The sequence below is a fragment of the Coenobita brevimanus genome, chromosome 65 (assembly GCF_032717465.1).
Source record: "Coenobita brevimanus isolate Jiangsu-jjx chromosome 65, ASM3271746v2, whole genome shotgun sequence".
Classification (NCBI taxonomy): domain Eukaryota; kingdom Metazoa; phylum Arthropoda; class Malacostraca; order Decapoda; family Coenobitidae; genus Coenobita; species Coenobita brevimanus.
Genome location: NC_137018.1, coordinates 36,983,746 through 36,996,757, shown reverse-complemented (window position 1 = coordinate 36,996,757; position 13,012 = coordinate 36,983,746). Strand labels below are relative to the sequence as shown.

The window sequence follows — 13,012 nt, the reverse complement described above, 5'->3', positions numbered from 1 at the left end:
GTACCGTATATATAGATACAGATAGAACAACCATGGAGGCAGGACACATCCCTGTTTCAATCAAACATTCAGACAGAAAAATTCACTCAGTTCACTATCCACATGAACTGCAGCCTTAGCACCCTAATACATGCAGGTATACCCCAGTTTACCAATGCAATTGGTTACGTAAAAACCCATCGATAAAATAGGCAAGGTTTCATATATCTGGGTAGTTTTAACATGTAAAATAATGGGATGTGTTTCTTGGCCTTGGGTTTCCCCCCCAACCAAGTCCAATACTCACCCAAATGAGCCCAAAAACAAGTTTAAAGCCAATCTAAATGACCTAATAGCTGTAAAGAAGCTTACCTAAGCCTAACACCTGTAAATAACTCACAAAAACCAACAAATAGAATCTGGAAATCGTCAAATATAAGTCTTTAAAAAAATCAAACTTAGTAAACTGTACCCCAAAATGACAATGTTCACCCCACCTATGGCTAAAACACATTAATCAAAGTCTAAAAACTGTTTATAAATCAACTTAAACACACAATTTTAGTCTAAAATACTATCAAAATCAGTAAAAAAAATCAAAACCCATCGTTAAACCGGGGTTTGGCCATTGTTAGGCGGGGCATGGTGGAATTTCTACACCCATCGTTAAGCCAGGCCATAATATCTAGGGGTATCATATATCGAGGTATTACTGTACTCTTCACAGGATTCAACAACTTCCCATTTATTCCATACAGCTATTCTTAAGCTTTCTACATTCCTTGTCTATTCACTCTGTCATGCTTTCTCCAAGTCCATAAAGGCTGTATACAACTTTTTTCCCTTCACTAGAAATGTTTCCAGTACAAACCTAAGGATGAATATCTTATTTACACAATGTCCTCCCTTCCTAAAACCTCCCAATTTTTCTTCAACTAATTCCTGTTACTTCCCAAACTCTGTCAATATGCAGCCTACCATATAGCCTTCTTTTCCTATTACACTAAGTAGGCAAATGCCCCTATGAATACCACACACTCCTTTTTCCCGTTTTTCTTTGTACTGGAGAATAATTACACTTCACTTCCATTCCTCTGGGACTCTACCTTCCTCCCAGGGCAATCTGCACATCTTTCATAGCCATTCTACTACCGTACTATCTCTCCCACACGCTTCAGCATTTCACCACACACTCCATCACTGGACTAGTTAATGTCTATCTACCTATCTATTGCCAGATGCCATAATCCCGTAAGGGATTTTATGGGGAGGGGCACTAACCCTCCACCAACCCACTTGCTGACAGGTAGGGAGCACGTGTGGTTTGGTTATATGGTTACCACCCAGCACTGTAGATAGTTTCTTGGCTGAGAGGAAACCATTTGGCTTGTCACTTAATGTAAAGCCACCTGTAAGGGAAAGAAAAGAAATAAGAAATGACAGGAAAGATGGGAGAAATAGGGAGAGAGGAGGGCAGGCATTGAAAAAGAATGATAAAGGCTTAGGAAGAAGTAGGCAGCACTACATCAAGTGAGTGGATGATGGACGCCTCCACCTACCACAATTGATGGTCATTTATTATTATTTTTTTTTAAGTAAACAATTTATCTGGGTGATAAATGACTGTACTGAATTATCCTATGATATAATTTATCTGACAAATCAAAGTAAAAATTTGGAGATATAAGCCTACAAAGTTGCTCAAAAAGAGGTTGACTGCAGCATGAGCCTCGAGTGGCTGTGACGTCATACAGTAGGCCGCCAAACCTGGAGACAAAACATGACTGTGATCCCCAGCTAACTTGTGTGATTGTAGTTCTGCTGATTAGCCAAGCTCTGCTTCGCCATGGCCAAGTCAGCAAATAACCACCACTGGCGCTTTGTTCCAGTGTGCAAGAACACAATTAGAATCTCAACAGAAAAAAGATCTATCACTGTTTCATGAGCAGAGAGTCAGGAGTAAGCCATCACAACTGGCAACTCTGAACTCCTACTGCTGCGAAGCGGTGCGAGGAAATACAGTACCAGATCAGAGGTCGCTTACCAAATCAACAATTTTAAATGGAAAATATTAGAATTTTTATCACCATATGCACAGCTATTTTTTTTTTTCTAATGCAAGGAAGAAGGAACCAAAGGCTGAGCTCACAAAATGCCCCTTCCAAGAAAAAAACAAAACAATACAAGAGAGCCAAATTCAAGATCCACTCATTTTGAGATGCCTGGACACACTGCGTTTGAAAGACTGGAGATCATTGGTAGTAGGAAATACAGACAGAGGGAGACAGATCCAGAGTTTACCTGCTGCATAAATGAAGGACTGGGAGTAACGGTTAACTCTTGCATAGAGTTGGACAGAAAAGGGATGAGAGTTTGTTGCTAGACGGGTGCTACGCGCCCATCATAGAGGTGGAGGGATGCAAGCAGACAGTTCAGAGGAGCAGTGACCATAGAAGCAGCGATAGAAAAGAGATAAAGAGGCAACAGTGTGGTGAAGAGACAGAGGTTGAAGGGAGCCAATACGAGGAGGAGTGTTGATGAGACAAATAGCCTACGACCACCCTACTGAGAAGAGCTGTATGTGGGGAGCCTCCCCACATGAGAGTTGTACTCTAAACAGGGGCGAATAAAATCCGTGTATAAAGTCAACAACTGTGCAGGGGTAAAGAAGGCACAGAGTCGGCTTGGCACACTTAATCTCTTGGAAACAGATTTTACGAGATGCAATATGATTTTTCCAAGATAAGTCCTGAGTGAATGAAACTCCAAGCATGTTCAAGGATGATGCAGGATTGAGCTGGATATTATTAAACATTAGTGGGTACTCCTGTGGAAGATTTTGACGGGTTGATAAGTGTAAAAACTGAGTCTTTGACGCATTAAAAACAAGTTCATTTTTATCCTAGTCAGAGATACGAGCCAAGTCAGACATTAGGTGTGCCCTAGCCTCATCCTTTATTTGTTGAAGTAAATGCTGAGATGGACGTTGCCGAAACTGAATGGAAAGGTGAAGGATGGAATCATCAGCATACGAGTGGATAGGACTAGATGTACAGCTTAGAAGATCACTGATGAATAAAAGGAAGAGAGTTGGTGATAGGACAGCGCCCTGAGGACATTGCCGAAACCGAATGGAAAGGTGAAGGATGGAATCATCAGCATACGAGTGGATAGGACTGGATGTACAGCTTAGAAAATCATTGATGAATAAAAGGAAGAGAGTTGGTGATAGGACAGCGCCCTGAGGAACACCACTGTTGATAATCTAGAAGAACGATGGCCGTCTACAACAGCAGCTACAGAATGACTAGAAAGGAAGCTATAGATGAAGGCATAGATAGAAAGAAAGAAACCGTAAGAAGGCAGTTTGGAAATTAAAGATTTATGCCAGACTCGACTGAAAGTCTTTGAGATCTCAAGTGCAATGGCAAAGCTTTCGCCAAAGTCCCGAAAGGAAGATGACCAGGGGTGTGAAAGGTAAGTGAGAAGATCGCCAGTGGAGCATCCCTGACAGAACCCATATTGATGATCAGAAAGAGACAGAAAAGATGCTTTAAAATTTTTATGTTAAAAATAGACACGAAAACTTTTGAGACACAGGATGTTAAAGCAATTGGATGATAATTAGAGTTGGGAATGGTCACCCTTCTTTGGGACTGGCTGAATGAGAGCACACTTCCAGCAAGAAATAAGTTTAAAAATTTGTTTAATATGACTATTATTGGAAAATCAGGTTTCAGAGCTAAAACGTGCTAAAATAGCAGATAATTCACCTCCAGATCATTAACACACTTTGACAGACTTGCATTTTGCATACCGGTAAATATTGGTTTAAAGCACAAATAAATGTACAGTATTTACATTGTAAAGCAACATATACACAAAACAGACATCTGTCAAGGCAACTTGTTAAGCTAGAGGTGAAACACCTCTGCTAACTTCAGCAAATTTTTGTCTTGAATCCTCAATTTTTATTAATAGTCAATTAAACAAATTTTTGACTGGGTATGAACATCTTTGGTGATAAAAATTATAATACCCTAACCTATACAGCTTGATCTAACCAGTCACTTGTCAAGCAAAACCAACCCTAACTTTGGCTTGAGTCATTGGAAGGGATGTGAAAATCTTGTTCTCCTGATCAGACTAACTGTTACTAAAAAGAAGTTCAAACCTCACCAGTACCGTACATAAGACCAAGAAATCAGATACCGGTAACCAAATATTCCACGGGGGTCTAGCTGTCTACGGTCAGGCCTACGTGGGAGGAAAAAAACACGGGAATATTTCGGTCTTTGTGACATCTTCCCTATGTATCACTGCCTAATTTCAGGGCTATATGCCCCTGAAGTCAGGACCTAGCAATGTTTATTCTGATTCAGTTCATCGATCACTTAATTACGAATTATAAAATCAAATCTTCATGCTACAGAGTTGTCCTACAGGTACCTAGTTCTCGCAAGGTTTGCTGTCACTACTAGTCTCTCTAAAACCAACAAAACTCTTCAATAAAGCACACATGCCATGCTTCATCTTTACGAGAGCTACCACACTAAGTCTTCCATGCCTATCATGATAATAACAGCTGAATATCACAGAAATCTTCTCTTTACTGAAGTATGATTCCCAGACATTGTTGCGAGTGGCAATCAACTGTGGCCCTGGTATGGGTTGTGACATCACAGTGAGGATGCATGTTTCGCGCAAGGTACGATTATCTCCAACGTTGACTTTTTTTTAATAAATATTAAATTGGAAAGAAATATGAGTGATATTCCAATGATTAAGAGTGACAATTTTACTCATTTATGCAACTTGTACACGATTATCAACCAGTCCATTCCTGGGGCTCTCCCCATTTTGACTTTCTTCACTGCTTCCAATACTCTTGCCTCTCCTGACATTGAGAGGGCTCTCCCTACGTGCTAAGGGGTCTTTGTATGCAGCATGTGTTAGGAGTGTAATGCTGTATGGTAGTGAGACCTGGGCAGTGAAGGAGGAAGACATTCGCCGGCTCAGACGTACTGAAATGACAATGATTAGGTGGATGTGCAGTGCGTCCCTGCGTCCAAGGCCTAGAGGGGTTGGGTTTACAATGGAAGAGTTGAGAGGTAGGATGGGACTGGAGTGTACTGGTGTTGTGATGAGGAAAGGTAGATTGAGGTGGTTTGGACATGTGGAGAGGATGGGGGATGATAATTGGGTGAGGAAGGTGAGAAGTGTTAATATCCCCTAAAACGCTGATCGTCGCGTTTGCGACGCTCGGCCATAAGGGCAGGACGGCGGGTCGTCGCGTTTGTGATTTTAGTATATTTTGAATAACCGCGGGCAAGCAGGCTCCAGCTGGTATTGTCTATCAGTACCACCATCCTCTAGCTACAACTAGCATACTTTACCTTTGTACTACTGACCTCAGTTGTTGCCAAATATCGCGTTTTCCCCCCGTACCCCCCCTACCACGGCCCGGCCAGCCTGGCTGTGATACACGGCAGCGCTCTGAGCGCTCAGAACTGTAAATCTGCGATCTCCTCTCACAAGCAGTTTATGCTACTAGGAAACGCTTGTTTCCCCAGTTGTAACACTAGCTTTTGCCTCTGTTTAGTGTCAGTTTACTGCAGGCTTTGAAAGTGAGATTATGGCGAGTTCTAGCTCTTCCCAGTCAGTGCAAGCGGCCGACAGGAACGAGAATAAAGTGGCGGACGTCAGGCAGAATAAAAAGCGCCGTGGTGATCTTTTGGGAAGTAATATGATTGAAAATAATGTAGTATACATGTTTTTAGCTGTGAAAATGGAAATGTTTGTTGAGTGATGGGAAAACCGCCGCCACAGTGCATGTCGGTCGTACGCTCCGTTGATTTTAGCCTTATTTTCAGTGCTTATTGTACAAATACGGATTCCTAACTACCTTTACGTTGTTGTATAAAGTGTACTGTGACAGACTGAGGCTGTGGTAGAAAGAAAACCGGGTTTCTGGAGGTGTGAGAGTGAAGACTTTGTTACCCAACTTTGCAAGTCTTCACAAGTCCTTTGGTAGTCAACGAAGGCTCAACATGTGGCTCAGGAGATAGCTGAATGTAAGTAATATATGCCATAAAAATTTTAATGCTCTAGGGTTAATCTATGATTTTTGGCAAATATTTTTCCACAGGTACTCAGACCCCGCTACAACCCCGCCACAGGGGGGGGATCGCGCGTACACAGCCGCGTTTTAGGGGATATTGGGGGTGGGGTTGTGAGGGGTAGACCGAGAAAGACATGGGACGAGGTCATTAAGTGTGACCTTAGGGTTAAGGGACTGAACAGGGAGGCTGCAATGGATCGTGCAGCGTGGAGAGCCACCATTAGGTGACCAAGGCCGACACATGCAAGCATGTTGGAGCCTTTAAAAACAAAACAAAACGAAACGAAACGACTGATCTTTTCCTCCCATCTCACCTACCCCCCCCCACCACCTATTCTCCAGCCACTTATACTTGCAATACTTTCATTCTCTGTAGTTAACAATTCCTTAAAGTGCTTCCCCATCTGCTCACTTTTTCTCCCTTCTTCACTATCAATCTACCATTTTTATTTTTCACTCCCCTACTATGGTAACATCTTCATTGCCCGATCTAAGTCTCTTTACCTCCTTCCAGAACATTTTCTTGCATTCCATCCACATTACACTCAAACTTCTTCCAAATTCCTCATCCACTTTCTTAATAATCTTTTCACCTCTCACTACTGTTCTACATATAACTCACTCTTCTATCTCTCAACCTCCTCCATGCCTCTGCTTCCCATCCATTCACTATATGCTTTCTTCCTTTGTGCCACAGCTTGTCTCTCCTCTTAATTCCACCAGGCTGTTCCTTGCACCCCCATTCTTCTCTTCATCCCACACACAACCTCACATGCTGCACAGATTTCTTCTGCAAACATCTTACACACACATTCCACCACCCCCCATCTGCTCTAAATCATATTGACCCAATCGCTCCTCCACTTCCCTCTTATATTCTGACTTTTAACCAACCTCTTGCAACCTTTCTACCCTCCTTGTATGGACTACTGTACTTCAGCCTGCCCTTTCCTCCTATTCCTCCACAGCCCTTGAACCTTGACTTTCACCACAACCAAGTGGTTGTCAGGAAGTCCATTTCTCCAACCTCTGTATGTGCTTGCATCCATTACATACCTTCTCAATCTGTCATTCACACACGCATAATCAGTCATTGCCTTTCATTCATTCAGTTTACCACCCATCCTTCTCATCACTTGCCACATATAGCCTATCCGGTACCTGTGGATCATTCTGTGCCTAAAGAGGGTATTGGCTATCACCACCCCCCTCCCTGCACAAATGTCCACTAGAGCATTGCCATTCTCATCCACTTCTACAGGCACACCCTACTCATCATCTAGGCCTACTCCATCCACCTTCTCATTCCCTGCTTTTCCATTCATATCTCCAATCAAAAACACTCACATTCCTCACAAACTTTTCCATTCATGTTTGTCCAGAACTCTGCTTTCACTCAGCTTGTACGATCTTGCATTGGCGCATCCACACAAACTCGCACAAGTTTGTAATCCTATTTTCAATCTTACCCACACAATCCTTGAACTAACTGATCCACACTCTCTCATATTCTCCTTCCATCACTTGCACACAAAAATACATACACCCTCTTTTGCCCTTTCATTCTCACCTACTCCCGTGCATATATACAGTATACAGTACTCCATCCATCCTCCCTTTCTCACATCTCCATTTAGTCTCAGTTAATTAACGTATGTCCACTTTTGCACTCTCAAGCACCTGTGCAATCTCTTTCTCTATCACCTATCATTAGCACCCCTTACATTCCATGTTGCAATCTACTGTATATCATATCCTTTGTCCAGTACTGTACTTGGTCGGAACTGTTATTGCAGGCTCATGGCCTTTGGTTCCTTCTTCCTCGAAAAAAAAAAAAAAAAAAAGGTTTGCCCGTCCCGTTCCAAGGCTGTTTGTATATTTAGTTGTTTATTTATCTGGGAGGCATATTAACCCTCTGCTAACCCACTTGTTGGTATGTAGGGAACACATGTTGGTTAGGTTATAAGGTTACCACCCAGATTATTAAATGATTTCCTGGTTTATAGGAAATTATATGGCACATCAATCAATGCAGAGTTACCCTAAAATAAAGGACCACTGCTTTGAGTAAGTGGACGATGGGTGTCCCCACCAACAACACAACTGAAATTTAATGTTGAGAAATGTAAAGTACCGTACTGTATTTAACAAGGGCAAGACCACTGGGGATTCTAAATACAACTAAGATAATAAATAAATTAGTTAATCAGAATGTGAAAGAGATCTACAAATTATGGTTAGTAAAGACCTCAAACCATGGCAACAGCGTACAGTATTAATGCAAGAAATAAAGCAAACAGAGTCCTAGGATTTATTTTGCAAAGCATGAGCAAGAGGACATCAAAAGTAATATTGCAGCTTTATCTAGCATTAGTAAGGCCAAATTTAGACTACGCCGTGTAACTTTCATGTCAGTGGATATAAATTCAGTAGGAAATATATAGAATGACAAAAATGATATATGATGTTCAGAATCTTTCATATCAAAGACAGATAAAAAGAATAAATTTGCACTCTCTAGAAAGGTGTAGGGTAAGAGAAGACTTAATTAAGGTGTATAAATGGATGAAGAGAATAAATAAGGGATATTAGCAAGGTACCGGTACCTTAGGCTACCGTACTTAAAGTGAGCATGCAGAACAGAAGTACTTGTGTAAAATGGTTTAAAACTAGGTAAATTTTGTTTTTGGAAGGAAATAGGTAGAAAATAGTTTGGCAGTAAAACAGTAGACAAATGGAAGCTACCTAGTATTGTACAGTTATATACTGATAGTTGCTGCCCCATCCACTGAGATTTTCAAGCACAGGCTAGATAAGCATATGACAAATAAGAGGTGGAAAAAAAAATCTTATAACCAGTACTAATTCTTTCTTTTTCCTCTTCAGCTTACACATGATGGTCTCTTTTCTCCTTTCACACTTTCCTATAAAATGTCTACGCCAGGTTTTCTACACTGCGTGGTGTTCCTTCTGACTTTTCCAGCCGGCTTCAGCTGGAGGGTTTGGAAGGTGGGGTTGAGCCTTCTTCTCTGTTATCCTTATCTCATTCTAGTAGTCTAGTTACTCTTTTAGGAGCTGCCTAGCATGGGCCAACTGACCTTCTGCAATTATCCTCTCTTCTTATGAATCACATTACCCGTTTTTCTTATCCTATCCATTATTCACACCAAATCTGCCCTTTCTATTATCAGGCCACACCAGTTTCACACCCATGTTAATGTGGGTACTAATTCATTCATCATTCAATCCAGTGTTGCCCCATGAGGCATGTAGGAGCCTGGGTTTGGCAAGTTGGTCCTGACATTTAAGATGAGAGTAACCAGCCTCACTCATCCCTGAGTGGCATTACATGAGCAGTAAACCCCAACCAACCCTTAGATATAAACCTGCACTGGCTCAATCTGACTGGAGCACTACTCCTCTATGTAATTCTCTTGCAGCCGCCATGTGCAGACTTCTGTTCTTATCAAGGTCTTCATAGCTCCAGCCACTTTCCTTCCCTGGGCAGCCCCACTTTTCATTTCCTTTGCACATTAGCAGTACTGTACTGTGCTTATTATTTCTATCACTTCATCCAGGTCCTTAAACTTGCACAATTTCAGGTCTCTCTTCATTCACAAGAACATCACACTGAATCATTTTCTCTCTCAATGGCCATAACTTTACCATTATCTACAACAAATAAGAACACAAGAATTGAAGATAACTGCAAGAGGGCAGTTGGCCCATGAAAGGCAGCTCCAATAAGAGTGATTTAACTACAGTACTACCAACCATCATCCACTCACTTGATGTAGTGCTGCCTACTTCTTCCTTAGCCTTTTATCATTCTTTTTCTGTACTTGCCCTCCTCTCTTCCTATTTCTCCCATCTTTCCTATCACTTCTTATTGCTTTTCTTTCCGTTACAGGTGGCTTTACATTGAGTGACAAGCCAAATGGTTTCCTGTAAGCCAAGAAACCATTTACAATGCTGGGTGGTAACCTTATAACCAAACCATACGTGCTCCCTACGTGTCAACAAGTGGTTTGGTGGAGGGTTAGTGCCCCTCCCTGTAAAACAAATAACTTAGAGTCGAATGGCCACCCCTTACGGGATTGTGGCGTCTGGCAATAGATAGATAGACAGACTAGAATAAGACAAGGATAGCAAAGAAGAAGGCTCTCATATCAAGGCACAAGATTTAGTCATCTACATAACTCTTATCATTCTGCAAAGTTCTTATTCATTAATAGTCCAGCATCATCTGCATACTGTATCAGATTATCAATACTACACTCTTCACCATTCATTACTATCCTCATCCATGTCATCACTCAAGTTTTTACCTCCCTCATAACCCCATTCAAATAAATACTGAACAGCAATAGGGATAAACATGCAAAACAGCCTATGCAAAATAAACTACCATTGAAAAGGTGTTCCCAAATCTCAAGTAACACCTGGAATACAGTATGGCTCTCAGACCAACGAACACTGAGGCCAGGATTGAAGACCACCACTTAGAACTGAAGGAAGTTAAAGTTTGAACAAAATATGTACTGGCAGCTTTCTTGGAAAGGATAGGTCCAATTAGGCCTATCTGTGCAATGTCCATAAATGATTCTTCAAGCAATTTCAAGGTCAGGACCAAACTATGCCAAGGTTATGACCCATGTGGCTATATCAATACTGTACTGTATTGGATTTGAAATGCCAGAGTTAACAAAGAACACCTGGATCATTAATATTTGACTGCTCTAGTTTGGGCCACAATGTGCAATGGTTAAGAGCTAAGCATGTGGCTTCCTTGGATATGTCTGGTTTCATTGTGTGTGACTTATGTACCAGTGATATCAATGACATTCAGCTACCAGTACCCTTCCCCACTTAAAACACCCATGAAGGAAATCACAACTTAGTTGATTTTTCAAATGTATATACTAAATTTCAAGACTGAAAGCCAGCTCAGAAGTTCAGTTTTCCCATTAGTATTAAACTAAACTCAGTTTTCATTATCTTTTTTAAACCTTCGATTGAACTCTTCTGAAGTTCCCTTCATTTGTTCCATTATCATTTTTAACCCTGAAGGTACAGTTTCTCACTAGCCTACCACAGTGCTTCCTACTTTACTTGTAATTTAAGATGCACATTGACAACAGTATATGCTGAACACAGTAATTCAAATCCAACAATTCATAAATGACAATTCTCAATTTTAAAAAGCAGGGGGGAGGGCATCTGCCAGCTTATGCAGATCTATCTGAAAATTAATCCTGAAAAATACAAACACGACATTCACAGCCTTCAATATTTGATACAATGAAGTACACACATTCAGTGAAACCAGTCCAACTGTTTTTTGTAATGAATTTCATTCATGTATTGGTGCAAATGTGTAACAGTTTTCTGTCAAATACACACAAAAACTGGTTTACGTGTATTTAAAACTTGGAATTTAATAGACAAATTTAAAACATTTAAATTTCGACTACCTTTTACGAGCAAATCTCCCAGAACCTGCCATGCCGCTACGTTCAACCTATGTCTAAATGCAAGAGGGAAGTGATGGCTGGATGGTGAGGTGGTGTCAGTGAGCCTCAATGTCACAGTATTTACGGTCTCCTGACTCCAGCATGTACACGCGCTCCCACATAAAAATCATAACTTTTTAAATACAACCCATCACACGCTTCTCCCAGCGTCCACGGGGCCCGGAGACGAATTATAAGGAATGGCTGATGAAAATGGAGTTACTATGCTACACTGTTGAGGCTAAACCAAATTTACGTGGGTCGTATGAAAAGTCACGTCGCGGAGGAGGACGACGAGACTAGTTTGCCGCTCAGGTCTGCCTCACTCCCGACGTCCTCCCCACTTCCTACTTATTTATCATCCCTGTTCCCCTCCCTCGCCCTCCACAGCCTCACAACACGCACCCCGTACCTTGATCTAGCAACGGTGCGGTTCAGGGGCCCCGCTGGTGTCCGTGGAGATGAAAATCCCGTCACTTTGCACAATTCAGATGATAAATATGTCCTCCTTGCGAACCAAACAATGACCAACTGGTAGATGGCAGTAGTGGCGGGACCCAGACCGCGCGCCAAGTTTGAATATGACCTTTCCCCGGGACGTAATCAGATCATACTTTTCTCAAGTATATATCACATACAAACATTTGAACTGATTGTTGTATTCGATTGTTATGCTTTCGTTATATCTGCATCTATCTTTAACGAATTACATACACTTCCATGACAAGCAAGTTGGGACCAGCAGTTAATCTAAGCATTGGTTTCATCCTGGACATAAAGTCCTGGATAAAGGATGTCTCAGGACCCTCCTGGGATGTCTTACATTTGTTTGTGGCCACCCCGTACGGGATTGAGGCATCTGGCAATAGACAGATAGACATTATACATTTACAGCCTACAGTCAGAGCTAATGCACATTGTCAATATTTAAAAAGGATGATGTATTGAAAAACTAATTTTCATAACTACAACGTTTATGCTTTCCTCTAAATCGTTCTTTTATTACGTGCATATGCTTAGTTTGGATAAAAAAGCTGGTGGACGAGTCAGCAGAAAAGCCACCTGCAGAACTTGTGAACCCATGTTCGATTCCTGGCAGGAGCAGGGAACAGTTTAAATATTTGAATTTCGTTACTAACATACCATAAAGCCCACCGACATGTAAAAATACCTCCGTTAATACCAGTGTACTAGTCCTGTATGAGACAGATATAACATGTATTCAATAAGGAAGGTGGGTGTTAGCACCAAAGTGGTGGCAGATGAAGGATGTACAGTACGCAGGAGGACTGCTAGACCACAGGCAATGAGTTGTTAAGCCTATGCCCAGAGTCAGATACACACACACACACAAATCTACCTCAGTCACGTATTACAAAAGGAGTCAACCAGGATTATA

General features: G+C 41.5%; 1 protein-coding gene across 1 annotated transcript in view; it reads right to left on the bottom strand.

The window, feature by feature from the left end:
• ova (ovaries absent) overlaps nucleotides 1–12,135 on the bottom strand; it is a 425,539-nt gene extending 413,404 nt beyond the window's left edge. The window contains exon 1 of the mRNA XM_080276474.1: nucleotides 12,026–12,135. The gene's annotated coding sequence lies outside the window, so the exon portion shown is untranslated. The remainder of the gene's footprint in view (nucleotides 1–12,025) is intronic.
• Nucleotides 12,136–13,012: the final 877 nt, after the last annotated feature.